The following is a 15,230-nucleotide window of genomic DNA, read 5'->3' on the forward strand; positions in this document are numbered from 1 at the left end:
TAACAGTGTTGGCAGAGGAGGAGATTTCTGGACAGCCTAGTATTGACTGCATCATGTGGTAGTTAGTGGTCTTTCTTACACAGAGCTATAATGAAAAGGAGCAAGCAGACGAAGGAAAAATACAAAATGTACAGTTTGAGGAGAAAAGGTGCACCAAGAAGTGCAATAGAACTAAAGCCAGTGCTCAAAGAGACAAAAAGTTTAAAGAAAAGCTTGACGCTACTTGGAATAAAGGGAGTGGTGATCCAAGGACAGGACTCACTCAAATAAGTTTCTTACTTGTAAACAGGAATTAAAGACAATTTTAAGTAGTGAAAGAAACCATCAAGAATAGAAAGCTGGTGAAGATGCATTTGAATGAGGGGGACATGTTCCAGCCCCAGTAACCAGCAGAACTTGGCACCTTCGGCCACGAGGTTCTGGCTATAGTAAAGGATACAAGAAAGGATGTGGAGTCTCCATCCATGACTTAGGAAAGCTACCGAGGCCAGGCAAGTATCAGCCGTGTCCCTGCATAGAGGCCCAGAAAGGCCTTTGGATGAAGCTGTGAAGGTGAAGCCTGGATTGCCTTGCAGACTCCAAGATGTTGGAGAAGCCAGAGGCATGGGATACTGGCCAAGAAGAGCCTCTAACAGGTAGTGGAAGCAGCCCAAGGGAGAGAAGTATGTTGCAGTCAACAAAGCTGAAAGGAGTTGGAGATATGAAAAGCTCTCTGATATCAGACATGGAGACGCAGTGTTTGGAGTTTGCCCGGCTGAGTTTCAGTCTGCTCTGGTTCAGTATTTCCTCAGTATGCTTCCTTTCTTCCCTTTTGGAATGGTAATGTGTGTATCCTGGCCTGTTATATATTGGAAGTATGTGATCTGCTTTTCCACTTTGATTTTTACAAAGGGTTCCAGTGAAGAGATTGCTATGAGTCTCAGAAGAGACTTTGAACTTTGAATTTTTTTATTTTATTAATTTATTCATATTACATCTCAATGGTTATCCCGTCTCTTGTATCCTCCCATTCCTCCCTCCCATTTTCCCCTTACTCCCCTCCCCTATGACTGTGACTGAGGGGACCTCTTCCCCCTGTATATGCTCATAGGGTATCAAGTCTCTTCTTGGTAGCCTGCTATCCTTCCTCTGAGTGCCACCAGGTCTCCCCATCCAGGGGATGTGGTCAAATATGGGGCACCAGAGTACATGTGAATGAACTTTGGAGTTTTAAACAAAGTTGAGACTATGATAGACAATGGGGACTTTTGAAGTTGGACTGGACTGAATGTGGTTTTTCTTTTTTGGTTATGATATAGCTACTAGCTGATGAGAGCCAGGAGTGGAGTGTGGTGATAAATAAAAATGGCCCCTATAGGTTGATATATTTGATTGCTTGGTCACCAGGAAGTGGCACTTGTTGACAGAGATTAGGAGGTGTGTCCTTGTTGGAGGAAGTGTGTCACTGGGAGTGGGCTCTGAAGTTTCAAAACTCCAAGTCAAACCCAGGGCCCTGTCTTTTTGCTTGCTGCCCACAAATCCAGATGTAGAACACTCAGCTACCTTTCCAGGACCATGTCTGCCTATGTGTCAGCATGTGCCCCACTATGATGGCAGTGGACCAAACCCCTGAAACTGTAAGCCAGCCCCAATGAAATGTTTTCTTTCATAAGCCTTGCCATGGTCATGGTGTCTCTTCACAGCAATAGAACACTGACTATGATATATAGTAACTCTGCTTATTTTTTTTGTTTTGTTTTGTTTTTAATGACAGGGTTTCTCTGTGTAGCCTTGGCTGTCCTGGACATGCTTTGTAGACCAGGCTGGCCTCAAACTCACAGGGACCCATATGCCTCTGCCTCCCAAGTGCTGGGATTAAAGGCGTGTGCCACCACCGCCCGGCTAACTCTGCTTAATTTTCTGAGGATCTGCCACAGTGTTTCTACCGCATCGGCACCATTTTATATTCTTATAGTAATGCGCAAGGTTTCAGTTGTACTACAACCGTGCTGACACTTGTGGTTTTATGCTCTTCATTTTCTTTGTCTTTTTTAGCTTTAAGTATAGAAAATACATCTAACAAACATGTTATTGATTTAATTTTACTTACATTATAGAAACACATCAAAACTAAAAATTTGCACATCAAAGAAACCATTGCTGAACTGAAAAGGCAGCCTACAGGGTGGGAAATAATATTTTCAAACTACATATCAGAACAGGGGTTAGCATCCAAGGATTGTGAAGAACTATGCAACCTAACATGAAAACATAGGACTGAATTTAAACAAACAAGTAGTGGACTTGAATAGACATTTTTCTAAAGAGGAAACAAAATAGCCAACAAGTACATAAAAGGGTGCTGAACGTCTCTAATCATTAGAGACATGCAAATCAAAATCACTATATCACTTCAGACCTCTTACCACAGCTTTGATGAAAGTTATGAGAGACAGTAAATGTTCATGAGGGTGTGGATAAGAGGTAGTCCTTGTATATCATTGGCAGAAATGTATAGTGAAATGTATAGTGAAATAGCCATTATGCAAAACAACTTGGAGGTTCCTAGAGAAGGCAAATGGGGCCACCATATGGCCCTGACTCTTTCTTATGTGAGAACACCAAAAGAAATGAGGTCATCACCTGTAAGGGTACTTTCATATTCATGTTCACTGAAGCACCAGTCACAGCAGTCAATGTACAGAAACGGCTCAGGCAGAGCAACAGTGAGTGGGTGAACTAGCACATGTATATGAAGGTGTATTATTCGGCTGTTTGTACACTGACCTAAAGAACATCCAGCCAAGTCACGTACACTATGAACAGAAAGAATAATATTGCATGATCTCACTTATATAATTGTAAAAATGGGGAAGGAGAAAGATGTAGAAACAAAAAGAGAAGCATCATTCACCAGGGTCGAGGGTGGTGGGTGATGGAGAACAGAGGATACAAATGTGTAAGCTAAAGGAGTTCAAAGCTGGGGGCCCTGTTTTACAGCGTCATAGTGTAGCAGGCCTTTGCTCAATGGGCGGATGGTGGCTGCTCTTTCAGTAGGAAGATGACTAACTGTGTGAGATAATGGGCATGGTCATTCTTTCTCTAGAGTAAGGACATTACTCTTTGTATGTGTGTTATAAGGTCCTGCTGTACACCTTAAACATAATTTAGCTTTTTAAATGATCTGAAACAATTGAGGGTAGGGGGCGTAGCTCAGTGGTAGAGCACTCACATAGTACCCAAAACCCACACTAAATGTAAAAACTTTGTTAATTTTAAATCAAGCTATATTTATTAAAAATATAGATGTATTTGTTTTCTTAGGAGATATCTACATTCATCAGAATATGCTCTTAACTCAGATTGTCAAAATTTCCTAAAAATTACAAGAACAAGCATAACAAAAAACAAAACAAACAACAACAACAAAAAAAAAACAAAGCATCATTCCAGGAATTCCGAGTTTGCATTATTACATTCTAGTCATTCATTTTGCATGCATATGTGTGTGTGTGTGTGTGTGTGTGTGTGTGTGTGTGTGTGCGTATGTGTGTGTGTCCTTTGTTTTCTATTGAAAGGTGACTTACTGGGTATAATATGATGTTTAAAATTATTGTTTGAAGTTATTGCATGATTTTGAAGAGAATGTAACTCCTTTTCTTTTGAAGATGATCTTTATGTGTAGTGCAAGGGAAAGAGTCTTTTGTGCAGAAGAAGGCACGTGCAGCAGCTAGAGAGAATGACCCAGGCAAGAAGAGTGATGATGTCAATTATCATAAGAATACAGATTTTCCAATTAGACAGAAAAAGTTTAAACCCTTGGCCAGCAGTGGGCCCTTAGCTAGTTCTTTCCTCTCTGACGTCAATTTTATTGTCTGTAAAAGAAAAAGACCAAACATGATGCTTGTGTCTATGAGCACCAGGTGAGTTAGTCAACATCACATACAAGTAGGCTCTGCTTAACGAGAGCAGCCATTCTTAATGATAATTATTGTAACTGCTAAGTCAATATTTCTCTTTTGGAGATCTCCAGAGAAGACAATGTGATCATGAATATGTGTGATACACACATAAGAAGCCACAGCGAGGTTCCTGTGTCCCCCATCCCCCACTCCCAAAGTGCATGCCCAAAAGAGCCAGAGTCAGGCAGAGGAGCCTCCTACATGTATGCTAGCCAAGAACATGCTTGGGGGGGGGGTCACAATGTCCATGACAGGCTGAGCTCTGTGTCAGAATTTGGGGGCAATAAAGACACCCCAGTGCAAGTTAGGTGTGATGATGTTTTAGAAGTAGAGGGCTAGCTGGGTGGTGGTGGCAGATACCGTTAATCCCAACACTCAGGAGGCAAAAGCAGGCGGATCACTGTGAGTTCAAGGCCAGCCTGGTCTACAAAGTGAGTCCAAGCCTAACACAGAGAGACCCTGTCTCAAAAAACAAACAAACAAACAAACGTAGACGGCTAAACTTCACCCTCAGATGACACTGAGGGAGCTTTTCAGAACAGTCTTTAGTTGTTGCTTCAGACTGGAAAAGAATCGCAGATTAAATTTTATCTAGTACCGACCTTTGGTAATTGCTTCAAATGTAGATGCTTTTTTTTTTTGAGTGCACATTAATGGAGTTTCTGATATATAGAAGACTAGTCACAAGCAAAGGGCTGCAAAGTTGCTAAATGACTTTCTCCTTATGTTTCAACTTGACCTGACCCATCTTCACCAAATGTTCTTCAGCTGTTTCTGATTGGTGTTCACAGCACCTCTTAGTTTTGGGGCCACATGGTGAACCTCAGCTGCTCTGTGTATTGTAACAGCTGACCACTAGCTGAGGTGGTGGCACACACCTATAAGGCTCAGGAGGGGAGAGGATGTGGATATCTGTGAGGTCCGGACCAGCTTGGTCTACTCGGCAGGTTCCAGGTCCTCAAGCCTCCACAATGAGAATTTGTCTCAGACAAACAAACAAACAACCCCCCAAACCTAAGTAATTACTAGTCGTTCTTACTGCTCATTGAGTTTGTGAAGACACCTAGTGGATCTGCCTTAAATAACATGGATTACACCTAGCAGGGCTTATCTATTCTTGGATAGAAATATCAACTTTATGGGAGTATGTTATTTAAAGCTAAAATTAATGGCAATTGTGCTTAAATTAATATAACATATGGCTCTCAAGTCCTGTCTTAACTGCTAAACAATTAACTCTTCTAACCCAAAGGTTCTTAGATTTTTAGGAAAATTAAAAATGTGTGTCTGAGAATTGAAATGGGTTGGGGGAATAGAATCTCTTCTATTCTATCCCAGATATAGGGTAGCCAATTTTTAAATTTGCTAAGTAAGAACATATTTAGACAAACATCCACTTATCAACAGCAACACGGGATCAAAGAAACACCATGAAAACGCAAAGCACTGCGAATGTATTCAGTCTGACGCTATGAGACATCTCTGTCAAGTGATAAAGATCCTCATGGCAAAGTAGGTTTGAAAGTGAGAAAACAACAGGATTTTGCCCTTGGATGCGGTGGAGTACTAATATAATATGAATGGGGTTGTTCTGGGTTCAATTCCAGCACTTTAAAAACAGACAAAAACAAAAGTAAAGAGAATAAAATTATGTAGGATATGTTCAAAAGATGCCATCACTAGGTATGTATGAATGGGTATACATGTTAAGGCAGTAATAATAGATACTTGTCAGCTGGGGTGGGGAAGACTAGCTTTTGACTGGATATCCTTTTATGTGTTTTGAAGTTTGTATCCTATACATTCAAATATATATGTGTGTGTATGTGAGCTTTGCAGAAAATTATTTTCATGTCTTTTTTAAAAAATTTTCCTTGAGTCAATAAAAACTTTGTCTTGGGGCTATAACTAGGCTGCAAATTGGGGTGTGAGAAACCTTGTCCTGACCTACCTCCCAAGCACACTTCAGTCTCCAGGCTCTTAGGCAGAAGAGGAGAGAGAGAGAGAAAGATACCTCAGTCCCTCCCGCTAAGAAGATGACACCATGGAAAGTATTTCCCATTAAGAGTAAATAGCTATTTTTAAGACTGAGGAGAGATGTCATTCCCAGGGATTCACCTCCCCCCTTTATCTTTGCCCTTGTTTACTTACATGGGAAGGCCCATAGGAGGAAAGAGGGCCTCCCACCACTTTCGCTCCCAGGGGCTTTGTGATGGTCGTGTGTGCCAGGTGCCCGAGTTTATTAATATGGCCACACATTGTGTTTATTTCTGTTCTATACAGATGTTGCCAGATTCTGGCCTGCCTATGGCTGATAGTGGCTGTGTTTGTATGTGAGCATGGGTCATCTGATAACGAATTGTCGCATCATGAGATTGAGCCATGTTTAAAATGGGTGTAAGCCAGAATTGCCTGACTCCCAGAGCATTCTTACAAGGTCCGGACAACAAAGGAAAGTTCAGGGTATCTTGAAAGAGGTCACGGATTACAACGGTCTCCGCTGCTCTGGACTTGTTCCTTCCTGCAAAGACACAATTAAAATGATGTCGTACAGTAGAAATTTTTCATTGTTGAGGAAGGACACTGTTTTCCTCCAGAGGTAAGTCGGTGTAAAAAAATCTCTGATATTGAGAGATTTAAAAAAAAAAAACTATTAATTTTAAAGCCCACTCAACAAATAGTATGAAGGTTGATGCTTTAACACACTCATCACTCCCAGGCCAGAGTTTATCCACTGGGTCATCTGAAACCTCATGGGTAGACGGAGCACCCTGGGTGGGGACCCTGTCACTCACTTCCGCATTTGTAGCCCACAGTAGTTTGTAAATTTCTACTGACTGAATGAATACTGCAAATAAACACCAGTTAGGAGCATTAACTAACACTTAACCATTGACTTAGGATCACCTGCCTCTCTTTTTGCCCTGGGATGTAATCTGTGATTCATCAGCACTGCAATCAGCTGTAGTTCTGAATCTGTCCGCAAAGCGCAGGAGCAACACTGTCTGATGGTAAAGCGCAGGGAAAATGAGACCTTTGCCAGGACTAGTTTTGTGTTCGACGAAAAATACTTTAAAGATGTTGATATTAGTGTCTGGTCTTCATTTTTCCATCAATGTTATAGCTTGTGGCCTTGGTAGAACTCGTCTGAATCTTAAGAAAATGCGCACATGCGTTCTGTTCTCTTCCGTGAGGTTGGGTAATTTTAGTAATCCACTGCCCTGTGAGATGCAGGGCCATTCTGTTTCCTCTGCAGTCTGTTTTTTCTTCCTTTCTTTCAAAATAACTTGCCATCTTTCCAAGATAAACACTGAGGGGAAATACATGAGTGGGTATGTAATCACCCAGCCATTTGGAGCTGTATGCCTCCAAAAGTAGCAGAGATAAGGTCCTCCCCAGGAATGTGTTCTGGCTTTATGGGACATCTTATTACTCTGGACTCACCTTTACAGAATTCCAGAAACCAAACTCAGTCATAGAAAAGTTCACTGACGCCAAACTCAAACACCTAAGTATCCAGAATATATTTTGGAATGTAAAAAACAATCTTAGATTTCTAAAGCCGTCACTTTGAATGAACGTCATGAAAATGACCTTACAGTTTTTAATACCTTAGAACTACAGTGTCTTACTCTGTTTTTCATGCTTATGAAAGCTCATTTTGATCATATCTGATAATTGTGCTGATTATGTTTTGTGCCTTAATCATAATATATGTTTCACGTTTATTTTAGAAGCCCTGAATTTAAAAATATGTTTAGAGTTTTTCATAATCCAAATAGTCTGTTATTTCATAAACAGAAAATTAACTTGCTTAAAAGATATTCTCTGATCAAAACATCTGGCAAACAGACTGGCAGCTTTTGGTTTATGATCCACAAACTGCAATGATAAATTTTCTCCTTTCTCTGGTTTCCTCATTTCTATCATCTGTATCCTTCTCTTCTCCTCACGTTTATTAAGCGTATATTCTCCATATTAATCAAAGAGAATTTAAAGTTTCCAACTGGTCCTTAGCTGTCAGGGGAAATCTCACTATGGGTCATTACCAGGATAAAAGTAAAATACTAGAAATACAGAGAACACTTACCAACAAACAGACCCCTTGTTTGGAACCTGTAACTATTATAGAATGCTAAAGACAACTTTACACATAGCCTACCGGTCTAAGGAGAGGCATTGCTGGCAAGTTCACATGCGGGTTAAAGATGAATAATTGCTATGATTTTGTCACTAGCTTCGTGAGGAAGCTACCTCGCAAGCAGATTTTCATAGCTGTGACAAAAAGCCACATATGACTATGCAACCATAGTTAAAAATCAAAACGACAAAAATGTTCTTTAATTTAAAGTATCTGCATGGTGAATTTCAAAGTTCTCTGGTATAGGTGATGGTGTAGATGGACCTTGCCTTCCTCCTGAGTGTTAATTACAGTTGCCTCTGCAAAAAGGGTCTCTTATTCTGGGCTCTAATTGAGACACCCCAGAGCCTCAGGCCAACGAGGATCTGTAGCTCCACAGGTGGGAAGGCCTGGTCGCAGGGACTATGACTGCTCTCATTCCAGGTGGCTCTGTCTAAAGTGCAGGCTCCTTCTCCCTGTGGGGCTGGGATTTGGCGTGGACTAGACATGGGATAGGAAGGGAAAATATTCTCTGCCTGGGAGCCAGTAATTCCACAATACATTCTTTTCTCCAAATAGCTTCCCTTCTCACCTATCCTGGCAGGAGGAGGGGCACAAAAGCATCCCAGTTCATAAATGGGAAATTGAACAGCAGCCCCACATCTGTGCACGCTTTCCACATGCACCACTTCTGGGCCAGTTCTGGGAATTTCTCTTTCATGGTTGGGCATTTGTCTTACAGATCACCTTGCTAGGAATGAGTTACTGGTCTTCAGGATGTTTGACTCATTTGGGGAGGGGGGGCAAGATGTGTTCATGAGCATTGAGTAGAAATATGGCCGTGGATTACCATCTAGGCTCTTGGTGATAAAGGGGACAGTTAGCATGGAATTGCATATCCACATTCACCCTGGGAAGAGTGTGGAATCAGGCAGGCCAGATGCCTAGCTCTCCATTGAGGTGGAGGGTGGCGCTGATAGGGTTAATCCTTCCTCCTTACTTCTCCTATAGAGACAGTCAGGCAAGGAGGAGTCAGCTGGAGTCACACCTGCTTAGAAAAGTTGGGATCCTAGTAGCCTTGCTGCTCCAGGGTGGTCACACCTCATTGAACCCAGACATTGAGTGACTATCTGTAAAGTGCTTACAGTGGGGGGGGGGGGGTGGTGTCACACAATCTGCACTTGGCAACACTTACTCTGTACTCTCAGGCTTTTGTCACCACTTTGTGTTAGAACTTGAGAGTATTGAGCAACTAAGATAATGGAGAGGCAGAGGGAAGTAAACACTTGGTGATAAATACATATAATTATGTATAATTTTTTGTCTCTTACGGAGCTTTCTTTAGTTCTTAACAATAATTTTGTGATGAAAGTCAGTTGCTAGTCTCACATGAGTGTTAGGAAAAGAATGCACACTGGGCACCTGCTGCCCCTCGCTGTGCACTGCTTCAGACCCATTACAGATGCGTTCATTTAAATCGAGAAGCTTTTAAGAGCTTTGTATACTTTGTATATTATCTGATTAAAGAAATACATTTTATGGATCCAACTTTAGCATAAGTTAAGAAGCTTTGAAAGATTAGAGAAAACAAGGGAATAATTCAAGACATAGGCTGAGGAAGAGACCCGCTCACTAAGATCCAGGAAGTAATAGCAGGAACTCACAAATGAGACTGCAGGAAATTCAAAGAAAGAACCGATCCACAGAGCATGAGGAGCCCACAGAGTAGGATGAGCTCTTTAGCGTGTTTGCCTGACGGGGGACTGGTGTTCAGAGAGCATACAGAGTTCCCGGACACCACAGAGCAAATGATGCCATCACAAATGGGAACATGAACTGAATAGAGACTTTTCAAGGCAAGAATCTAAAACTACCAACAAATACATGAAAAAAAGTAAGAAAAGAACACTTCAACGTCAACCAGGCACAGTCTTAGCAGCTGAGGAATCGAGGCAGAATAGTCAGGAGTTCAACGTCAGCTTGGGCGTCATAACATCCTGCTCGTCATCTTCCTCTCACACAAGAATAAAATAGTCACTATTTGTGGGTGCCAGAAAATTATGAATTAAAAACTCTGTTGGATTCTGTAAGATCCTGGTTAGAATCTTTGCCATCAAGAAAACAAACAAATAACCAACCTTAATAACTGATGAGAATTCAGATGCAGGAAGACTGTTGGTTGTAAACTAATATGTCCACGATATGAAGCAGAAACAGAATGCATGTGACTCAGCAGTCTCTTCTTGCATTATATCCAAAGAATGAAAGTCAGGGTCTGTGTAGACACACCTGCACGCTGATGTTTCTTGTCACACTAGTCACGACAGCTAAGTTATGATGTCAGCCCAGCGACCATCAACACATAAATAAAATGTTCAGTACCCACATGGTGGAATCTTATTCAGCCATAAAAAACAAAATCACATCATTTACAAGAAAATGAGCAGAGCTGGAGATAACCAAGTAAAGTGAAATAAGTCAGTCTCATAAAGAAAGTATTCCAATTATTTTTTTCTCTTGTGGAATTTAAGGGGTGAATAAAGGACATAAAAGGGAAAGGGGGGGCTGTTGAGGATGTGACAAACACAGGGCAGGAGAAGAAAGAAGAGTAGTGTAGGTGTATACAACCAAAATTCATTATATGCACGTGTGGAACTTCTATGATGAAACCTATTACTTAATAAAACATGAATATTCTATTGGGTGGGGAAAAGATAAAAAGAAAATATGTACTTAAATTTGCAATGTAAATTAACAGATCCAGACATAGCATTTCACACCTAAAAATGACAGCACTTAGACTATAGGAGGAGGAGTGAGAGTTAGAGACTAGTCTGGCTCGCATAGTGAGACAGTATGGAAAGAAAGAGGGAAAGGAAAGAAAGGGAAAAAATCACGCAAAAAAAAAAATTGTAGTAAAATGAACACACAAGGATGGGGACTTTCCTGGTAGAGGATGTTCCTGAAGTTTGGCTCATGTATGAAGATGAACATACTAAGGATGGGGCTTTCCTGGGAGAGGAGGGCTCTGAAGATTGAGGCAGATTCTGCAGAGTCCAACAAAGGTGAGCTGTGTGTGTTGGGGGCGGGTGGCGAGCAGTGAAAGTCTAATATCACTGACGCTTAATACAGTACAGAATGGTTTCATAAGCCTACCTGGGGCTGAAAAAAGAGGAAATACGGCATGGAAAAAGGAAAAAGAAAAACAAGCATAAAGGTGAGAAAGAGTAGGAGAAAACGGCGCAGAAGATGGTGAAGGGAGAGGAGAAACAGCTAGTGAAAGGTGAATCCACTTAAACTTGACTTGCAGCAGTGGCTTGCTGCAGGGATGTGGTAGACTGGACGAGGAGGGGGGCTTTGGTAAGAAAAGAGGGTGCTGTTCTCCAGATCAGGCTTGGTTTTCTTGGAGAGGCATCACCTGTGTCCTGGTGGGTATTAAGATTCAGGCCGCCGCGCTGGGCGGTGGTGGCACACGCCTTTAATCCCAGCACTCGGGAGGCAGAGGCAGAGGCAGGTGGATCGCTGTGAGTTCGACGTCAGCCTGGTCTACACAGAGAAACCCTGTCTCAAAAAAACAAAAACAACAACAACAAAACAACCCTCCCAAACAAAACACACACACACACACACACACACACACACACACACACACAAACAAACAAAAAACAATGCAAAAGGAACATGAAGTATTCAAAGCAGCCACTTGTTCTGCACCTAGAGCCACTGAGATTCACTTCTCCATTTCCTTGGCTTATTTTCCACCGACAAACCTGTTGAGCACTTTTCAAGAACCAAGTGCGGGCTGGTGGAGTTTACCAAGGCACAATCCACAGACACACAGTTTGTGGAGGACGCGGGTAGATAGGCATTCTATCAAGGGAATGGAGTTCTCTCCTGGAAGGAAACTTACTGAGGCTTTTCTTTGTCAGTCCAGGCTAGCAGCATCCTCTGCACCTCTGCCTAATTGTGTTCTAGAGGTGCATACTGAGAAAGTGTTCGGACTTGACAGAGCGGGAAGGGGATGGGAGGTGGGGTGGGGGGGCGCCTCTGCCAGACTTCTGGAGTATCAGCCTGTGGGAGTCATTCGTCTCCTGGCCTGTGACCTGCGTGCAGCCCCTTCATTGCTTCAGCTCGGAGATTCTCTCATAAATGGGAGGAAGGGGGCATCTGTATAACGCAGGCTGGTGCACGTCACTCCTCTCAGGAATGGCTTTATCTCTAGCACGTAGGCTTTTAGGATAAACCGGGGTCTCCACTTCCCTGCTTTGTTAGTGTGTGCTAGCATCTGTCAGAGACACTTGTTTATAGTGTGGTCTCTAAGCTGCCAGGCACCGGGAGGGCAGTCTGCCTGCCCCGGCGACATGTCTAAAGGTACACTTCAGCATGTCTGTTCTTCCTTTTGAATTCTTTTGGCTTCTGGGAGCACTTTTTTTTTTTTTTTGGTTTTGTTTTGTTTTTGTTTTTCGAGACAGGGTTTCTCTGTGTAGCCGAACACATTATTTTTAAAACAAAGTTAATAGTTCCATTTAAAATGCCTAAGAGATACTAGATTGCATCCAGCCTCCCACCTCCGTTTACGAAGTTTTCTATTCCTCTCAGAATGAACTTCTAAACTATATGTAAGCAGGACTTAAAGGGTCTTCACCTCAGGCCAGCTCCAGCTTCCAGGGAACACGGGGCTGTCAGCTCAGCTGGACCAGGTTGGTTCTTTTGCCTGCAGAACAGAACATACTTTCTTCTTCTTCTATCCTGGTAAAATGGACCCAGCTTAGGGCAGAGTCATTTCATCGTTTTAAGACCACAGTCTTGGCGCTGGGGAGGTGGTTCGGTGCGTAAGATCAGTAAGATCACTTGCCACGCCTACCGCCTGCATTCAACCCCTAGAGCCTGCACCGTGAAATGAGAGATCTCATTCATCAAAGATGCCCTCTGACGTCCACATACATGTGCAGTGGCATGTCTGAGCCCTACTCCCAAATAAAAAAAAAACCATAAACTTTTAATTTAAAAAATTGTACAGAGGGGTTAGAGAGATGGCTCAGTGGTTAAGAGTACTGTCAGCTCTTCCAGAGGACCTGAGCTCAATTCCCAGCAATCACATGGTGGCTCACAACCATCTACACTGGAATCTGATGCCCTCTTCAGGCATGCAGGTGTGCATGCAGATAGAGCACTCACTCGTTAAAAAAGTAAATCTTTAAATATTACTTTATAAAAATTTTGTACAGAGTATTAAATATCTGGAATTGAATGTGCCTTTGCATGCTAATATCCCATCTCTTAATGAACACTTTTTTAAAAGTATAACTCACAAACTACCATTCTCTCTCTTTCCTTTGGTAGTTCTTTGTTTGTTTGCTTGCTTAAAAAACAAACAAACTTAAAATCTCATTACCTTCCTTTTGGAGCTTTAAATTCACTTAAAATGTATTTATTTTATGTGTATGGATGTTTTGTCTGCATGTCTGCCTGTGTACCATGTCCTTAGTGCAGTCGGAGGCCCTGGGGCTGGAGTTACAGTTTGTGAGCTGTCATGTTGGTGCTAGGAATTGATCCTGAGTCCTCTGGAGGAACAACCAGTGCTCTTAGCCACCGAGATATTCCTTTAACTTGCTTTTTGTGTTTGTTAAGTCCCAGCTAAGCTATTGTGTGTTTTGTTAGTGGAGACTGTATACAAGATTACATATTAAGGAAACAGATTTATTTGTAACCAAAGCAAACGAAAGCATTGAACAAACAAGGTCGGGAGTGCAACTCTTTTCTTATGTTATTCTCTGTGTTTCTTTAAGATATTCCATTATTTCAGAAATATGCAAAATTATAAGCAATCTAAGATCAATAATCAAAGGTTTTAAATATTTGAAATTAGAATTAGTACTCAACCCCATTTCTCTGAGGCTGAAACTGTATCTTCTCCAGGTGGGGGCTTGGCACCTCTCTTAGAAAGTACTTGCCCCTGGATCTCCAACACTGGAGAACTTTCCCCACACTTCAGACTTCACCTCACTGTCTGCAGTCCCCTTTGGTTCCAACAGTTGTTTGTCCTGTAGACTAAGGTCACTTCCCCATACTCTGAAAGCAGTTCCAGGAGGATGGAGAGGCAGGGCATCAGAGAAACTGGCTCCAAACACTTCTGTGAGAGCCAAAGAGCCTACTGAATGCCAAGCCACAGGACACCAGCTGCCACATGGCTTGCTTGGGCTAATGCTGGCCCTGCCCTTGAGAGTGACCACCCACGGCTGTTTAAGAGGAGGGCAGGGGCATTACGATACTTCACAAATAAACTCTCATGAGAGGATTTGTTAGTTTAGTGGCACAGTGCAAAACAGGTCATAACAATGAAACAGAGTCCAGGTCACAAGCTGGCAGAATCTGTGATTATCAATTCTCCATCCTCAGGGGCCCCAAAAGCATAACAGCGAGGCAGCAGGGACAGTGACAGTGACAGTGACAGTGAGCTCTCTGCAGTAGCAGGGTATTCCCACATTTTGCAGTCATCCTCTTCTTGTTTCACTGTGTTGCTATGACTAAGCACCACCGCCAAAAGCACTTAGAGGAGAGTAAAGGACTTTTTAAGCTCACAGCTCACATTTTTATTAATGCAGAGACTGTATTAGACACATCATGCAATGCATGTGAATAACATACATACACAAAAAAATTCCACTTCTTAGATATCGTGGAAAATGGCTAAAGTTGCTAATAGGAATACAAATCTCTTCAAGTTGTGTGCACCGCTCACACAGCCAAACGCAGCCGTGCCTTTGCACACATTCATGCCAGTGCATGCGTACAGTGCTCTTTCTGTGGACTTCTGGACACTAACAAGGAATAGAAGAAAATATATATGTCTGCTTTTCATCGTCAGTTTTGGAAATATGTTTCAAAGAATCCAGTTCTCTCTGATTGATACAATAAATGCGTGCATATTTTTAACTTCTTTGAGAAAGCTAAAGAAGGGTTTTCCCCCTGACAATGATAAAATGTAAAGGCCCAAATTTGCTTACTAGACTCAAAGCAGTTTTTGTTTTGCTCTTGTTTCCGTCCTTAGTGCAGGATTCTCAGCTTTAACAGTTGATGGGGACTTTGCGTTAAAATCTCTGAGTTTAGTTAGACAAAATGGCACCTGACTCCAGAGGGCATGAAACTCACCTACAGCAAGTTAAGGT

The sequence above is a fragment of the Acomys russatus genome, chromosome 2 (assembly GCF_903995435.1).
Source record: "Acomys russatus chromosome 2, mAcoRus1.1, whole genome shotgun sequence".
Lineage (NCBI taxonomy): Eukaryota > Metazoa > Chordata > Mammalia > Rodentia > Muridae > Acomys > Acomys russatus.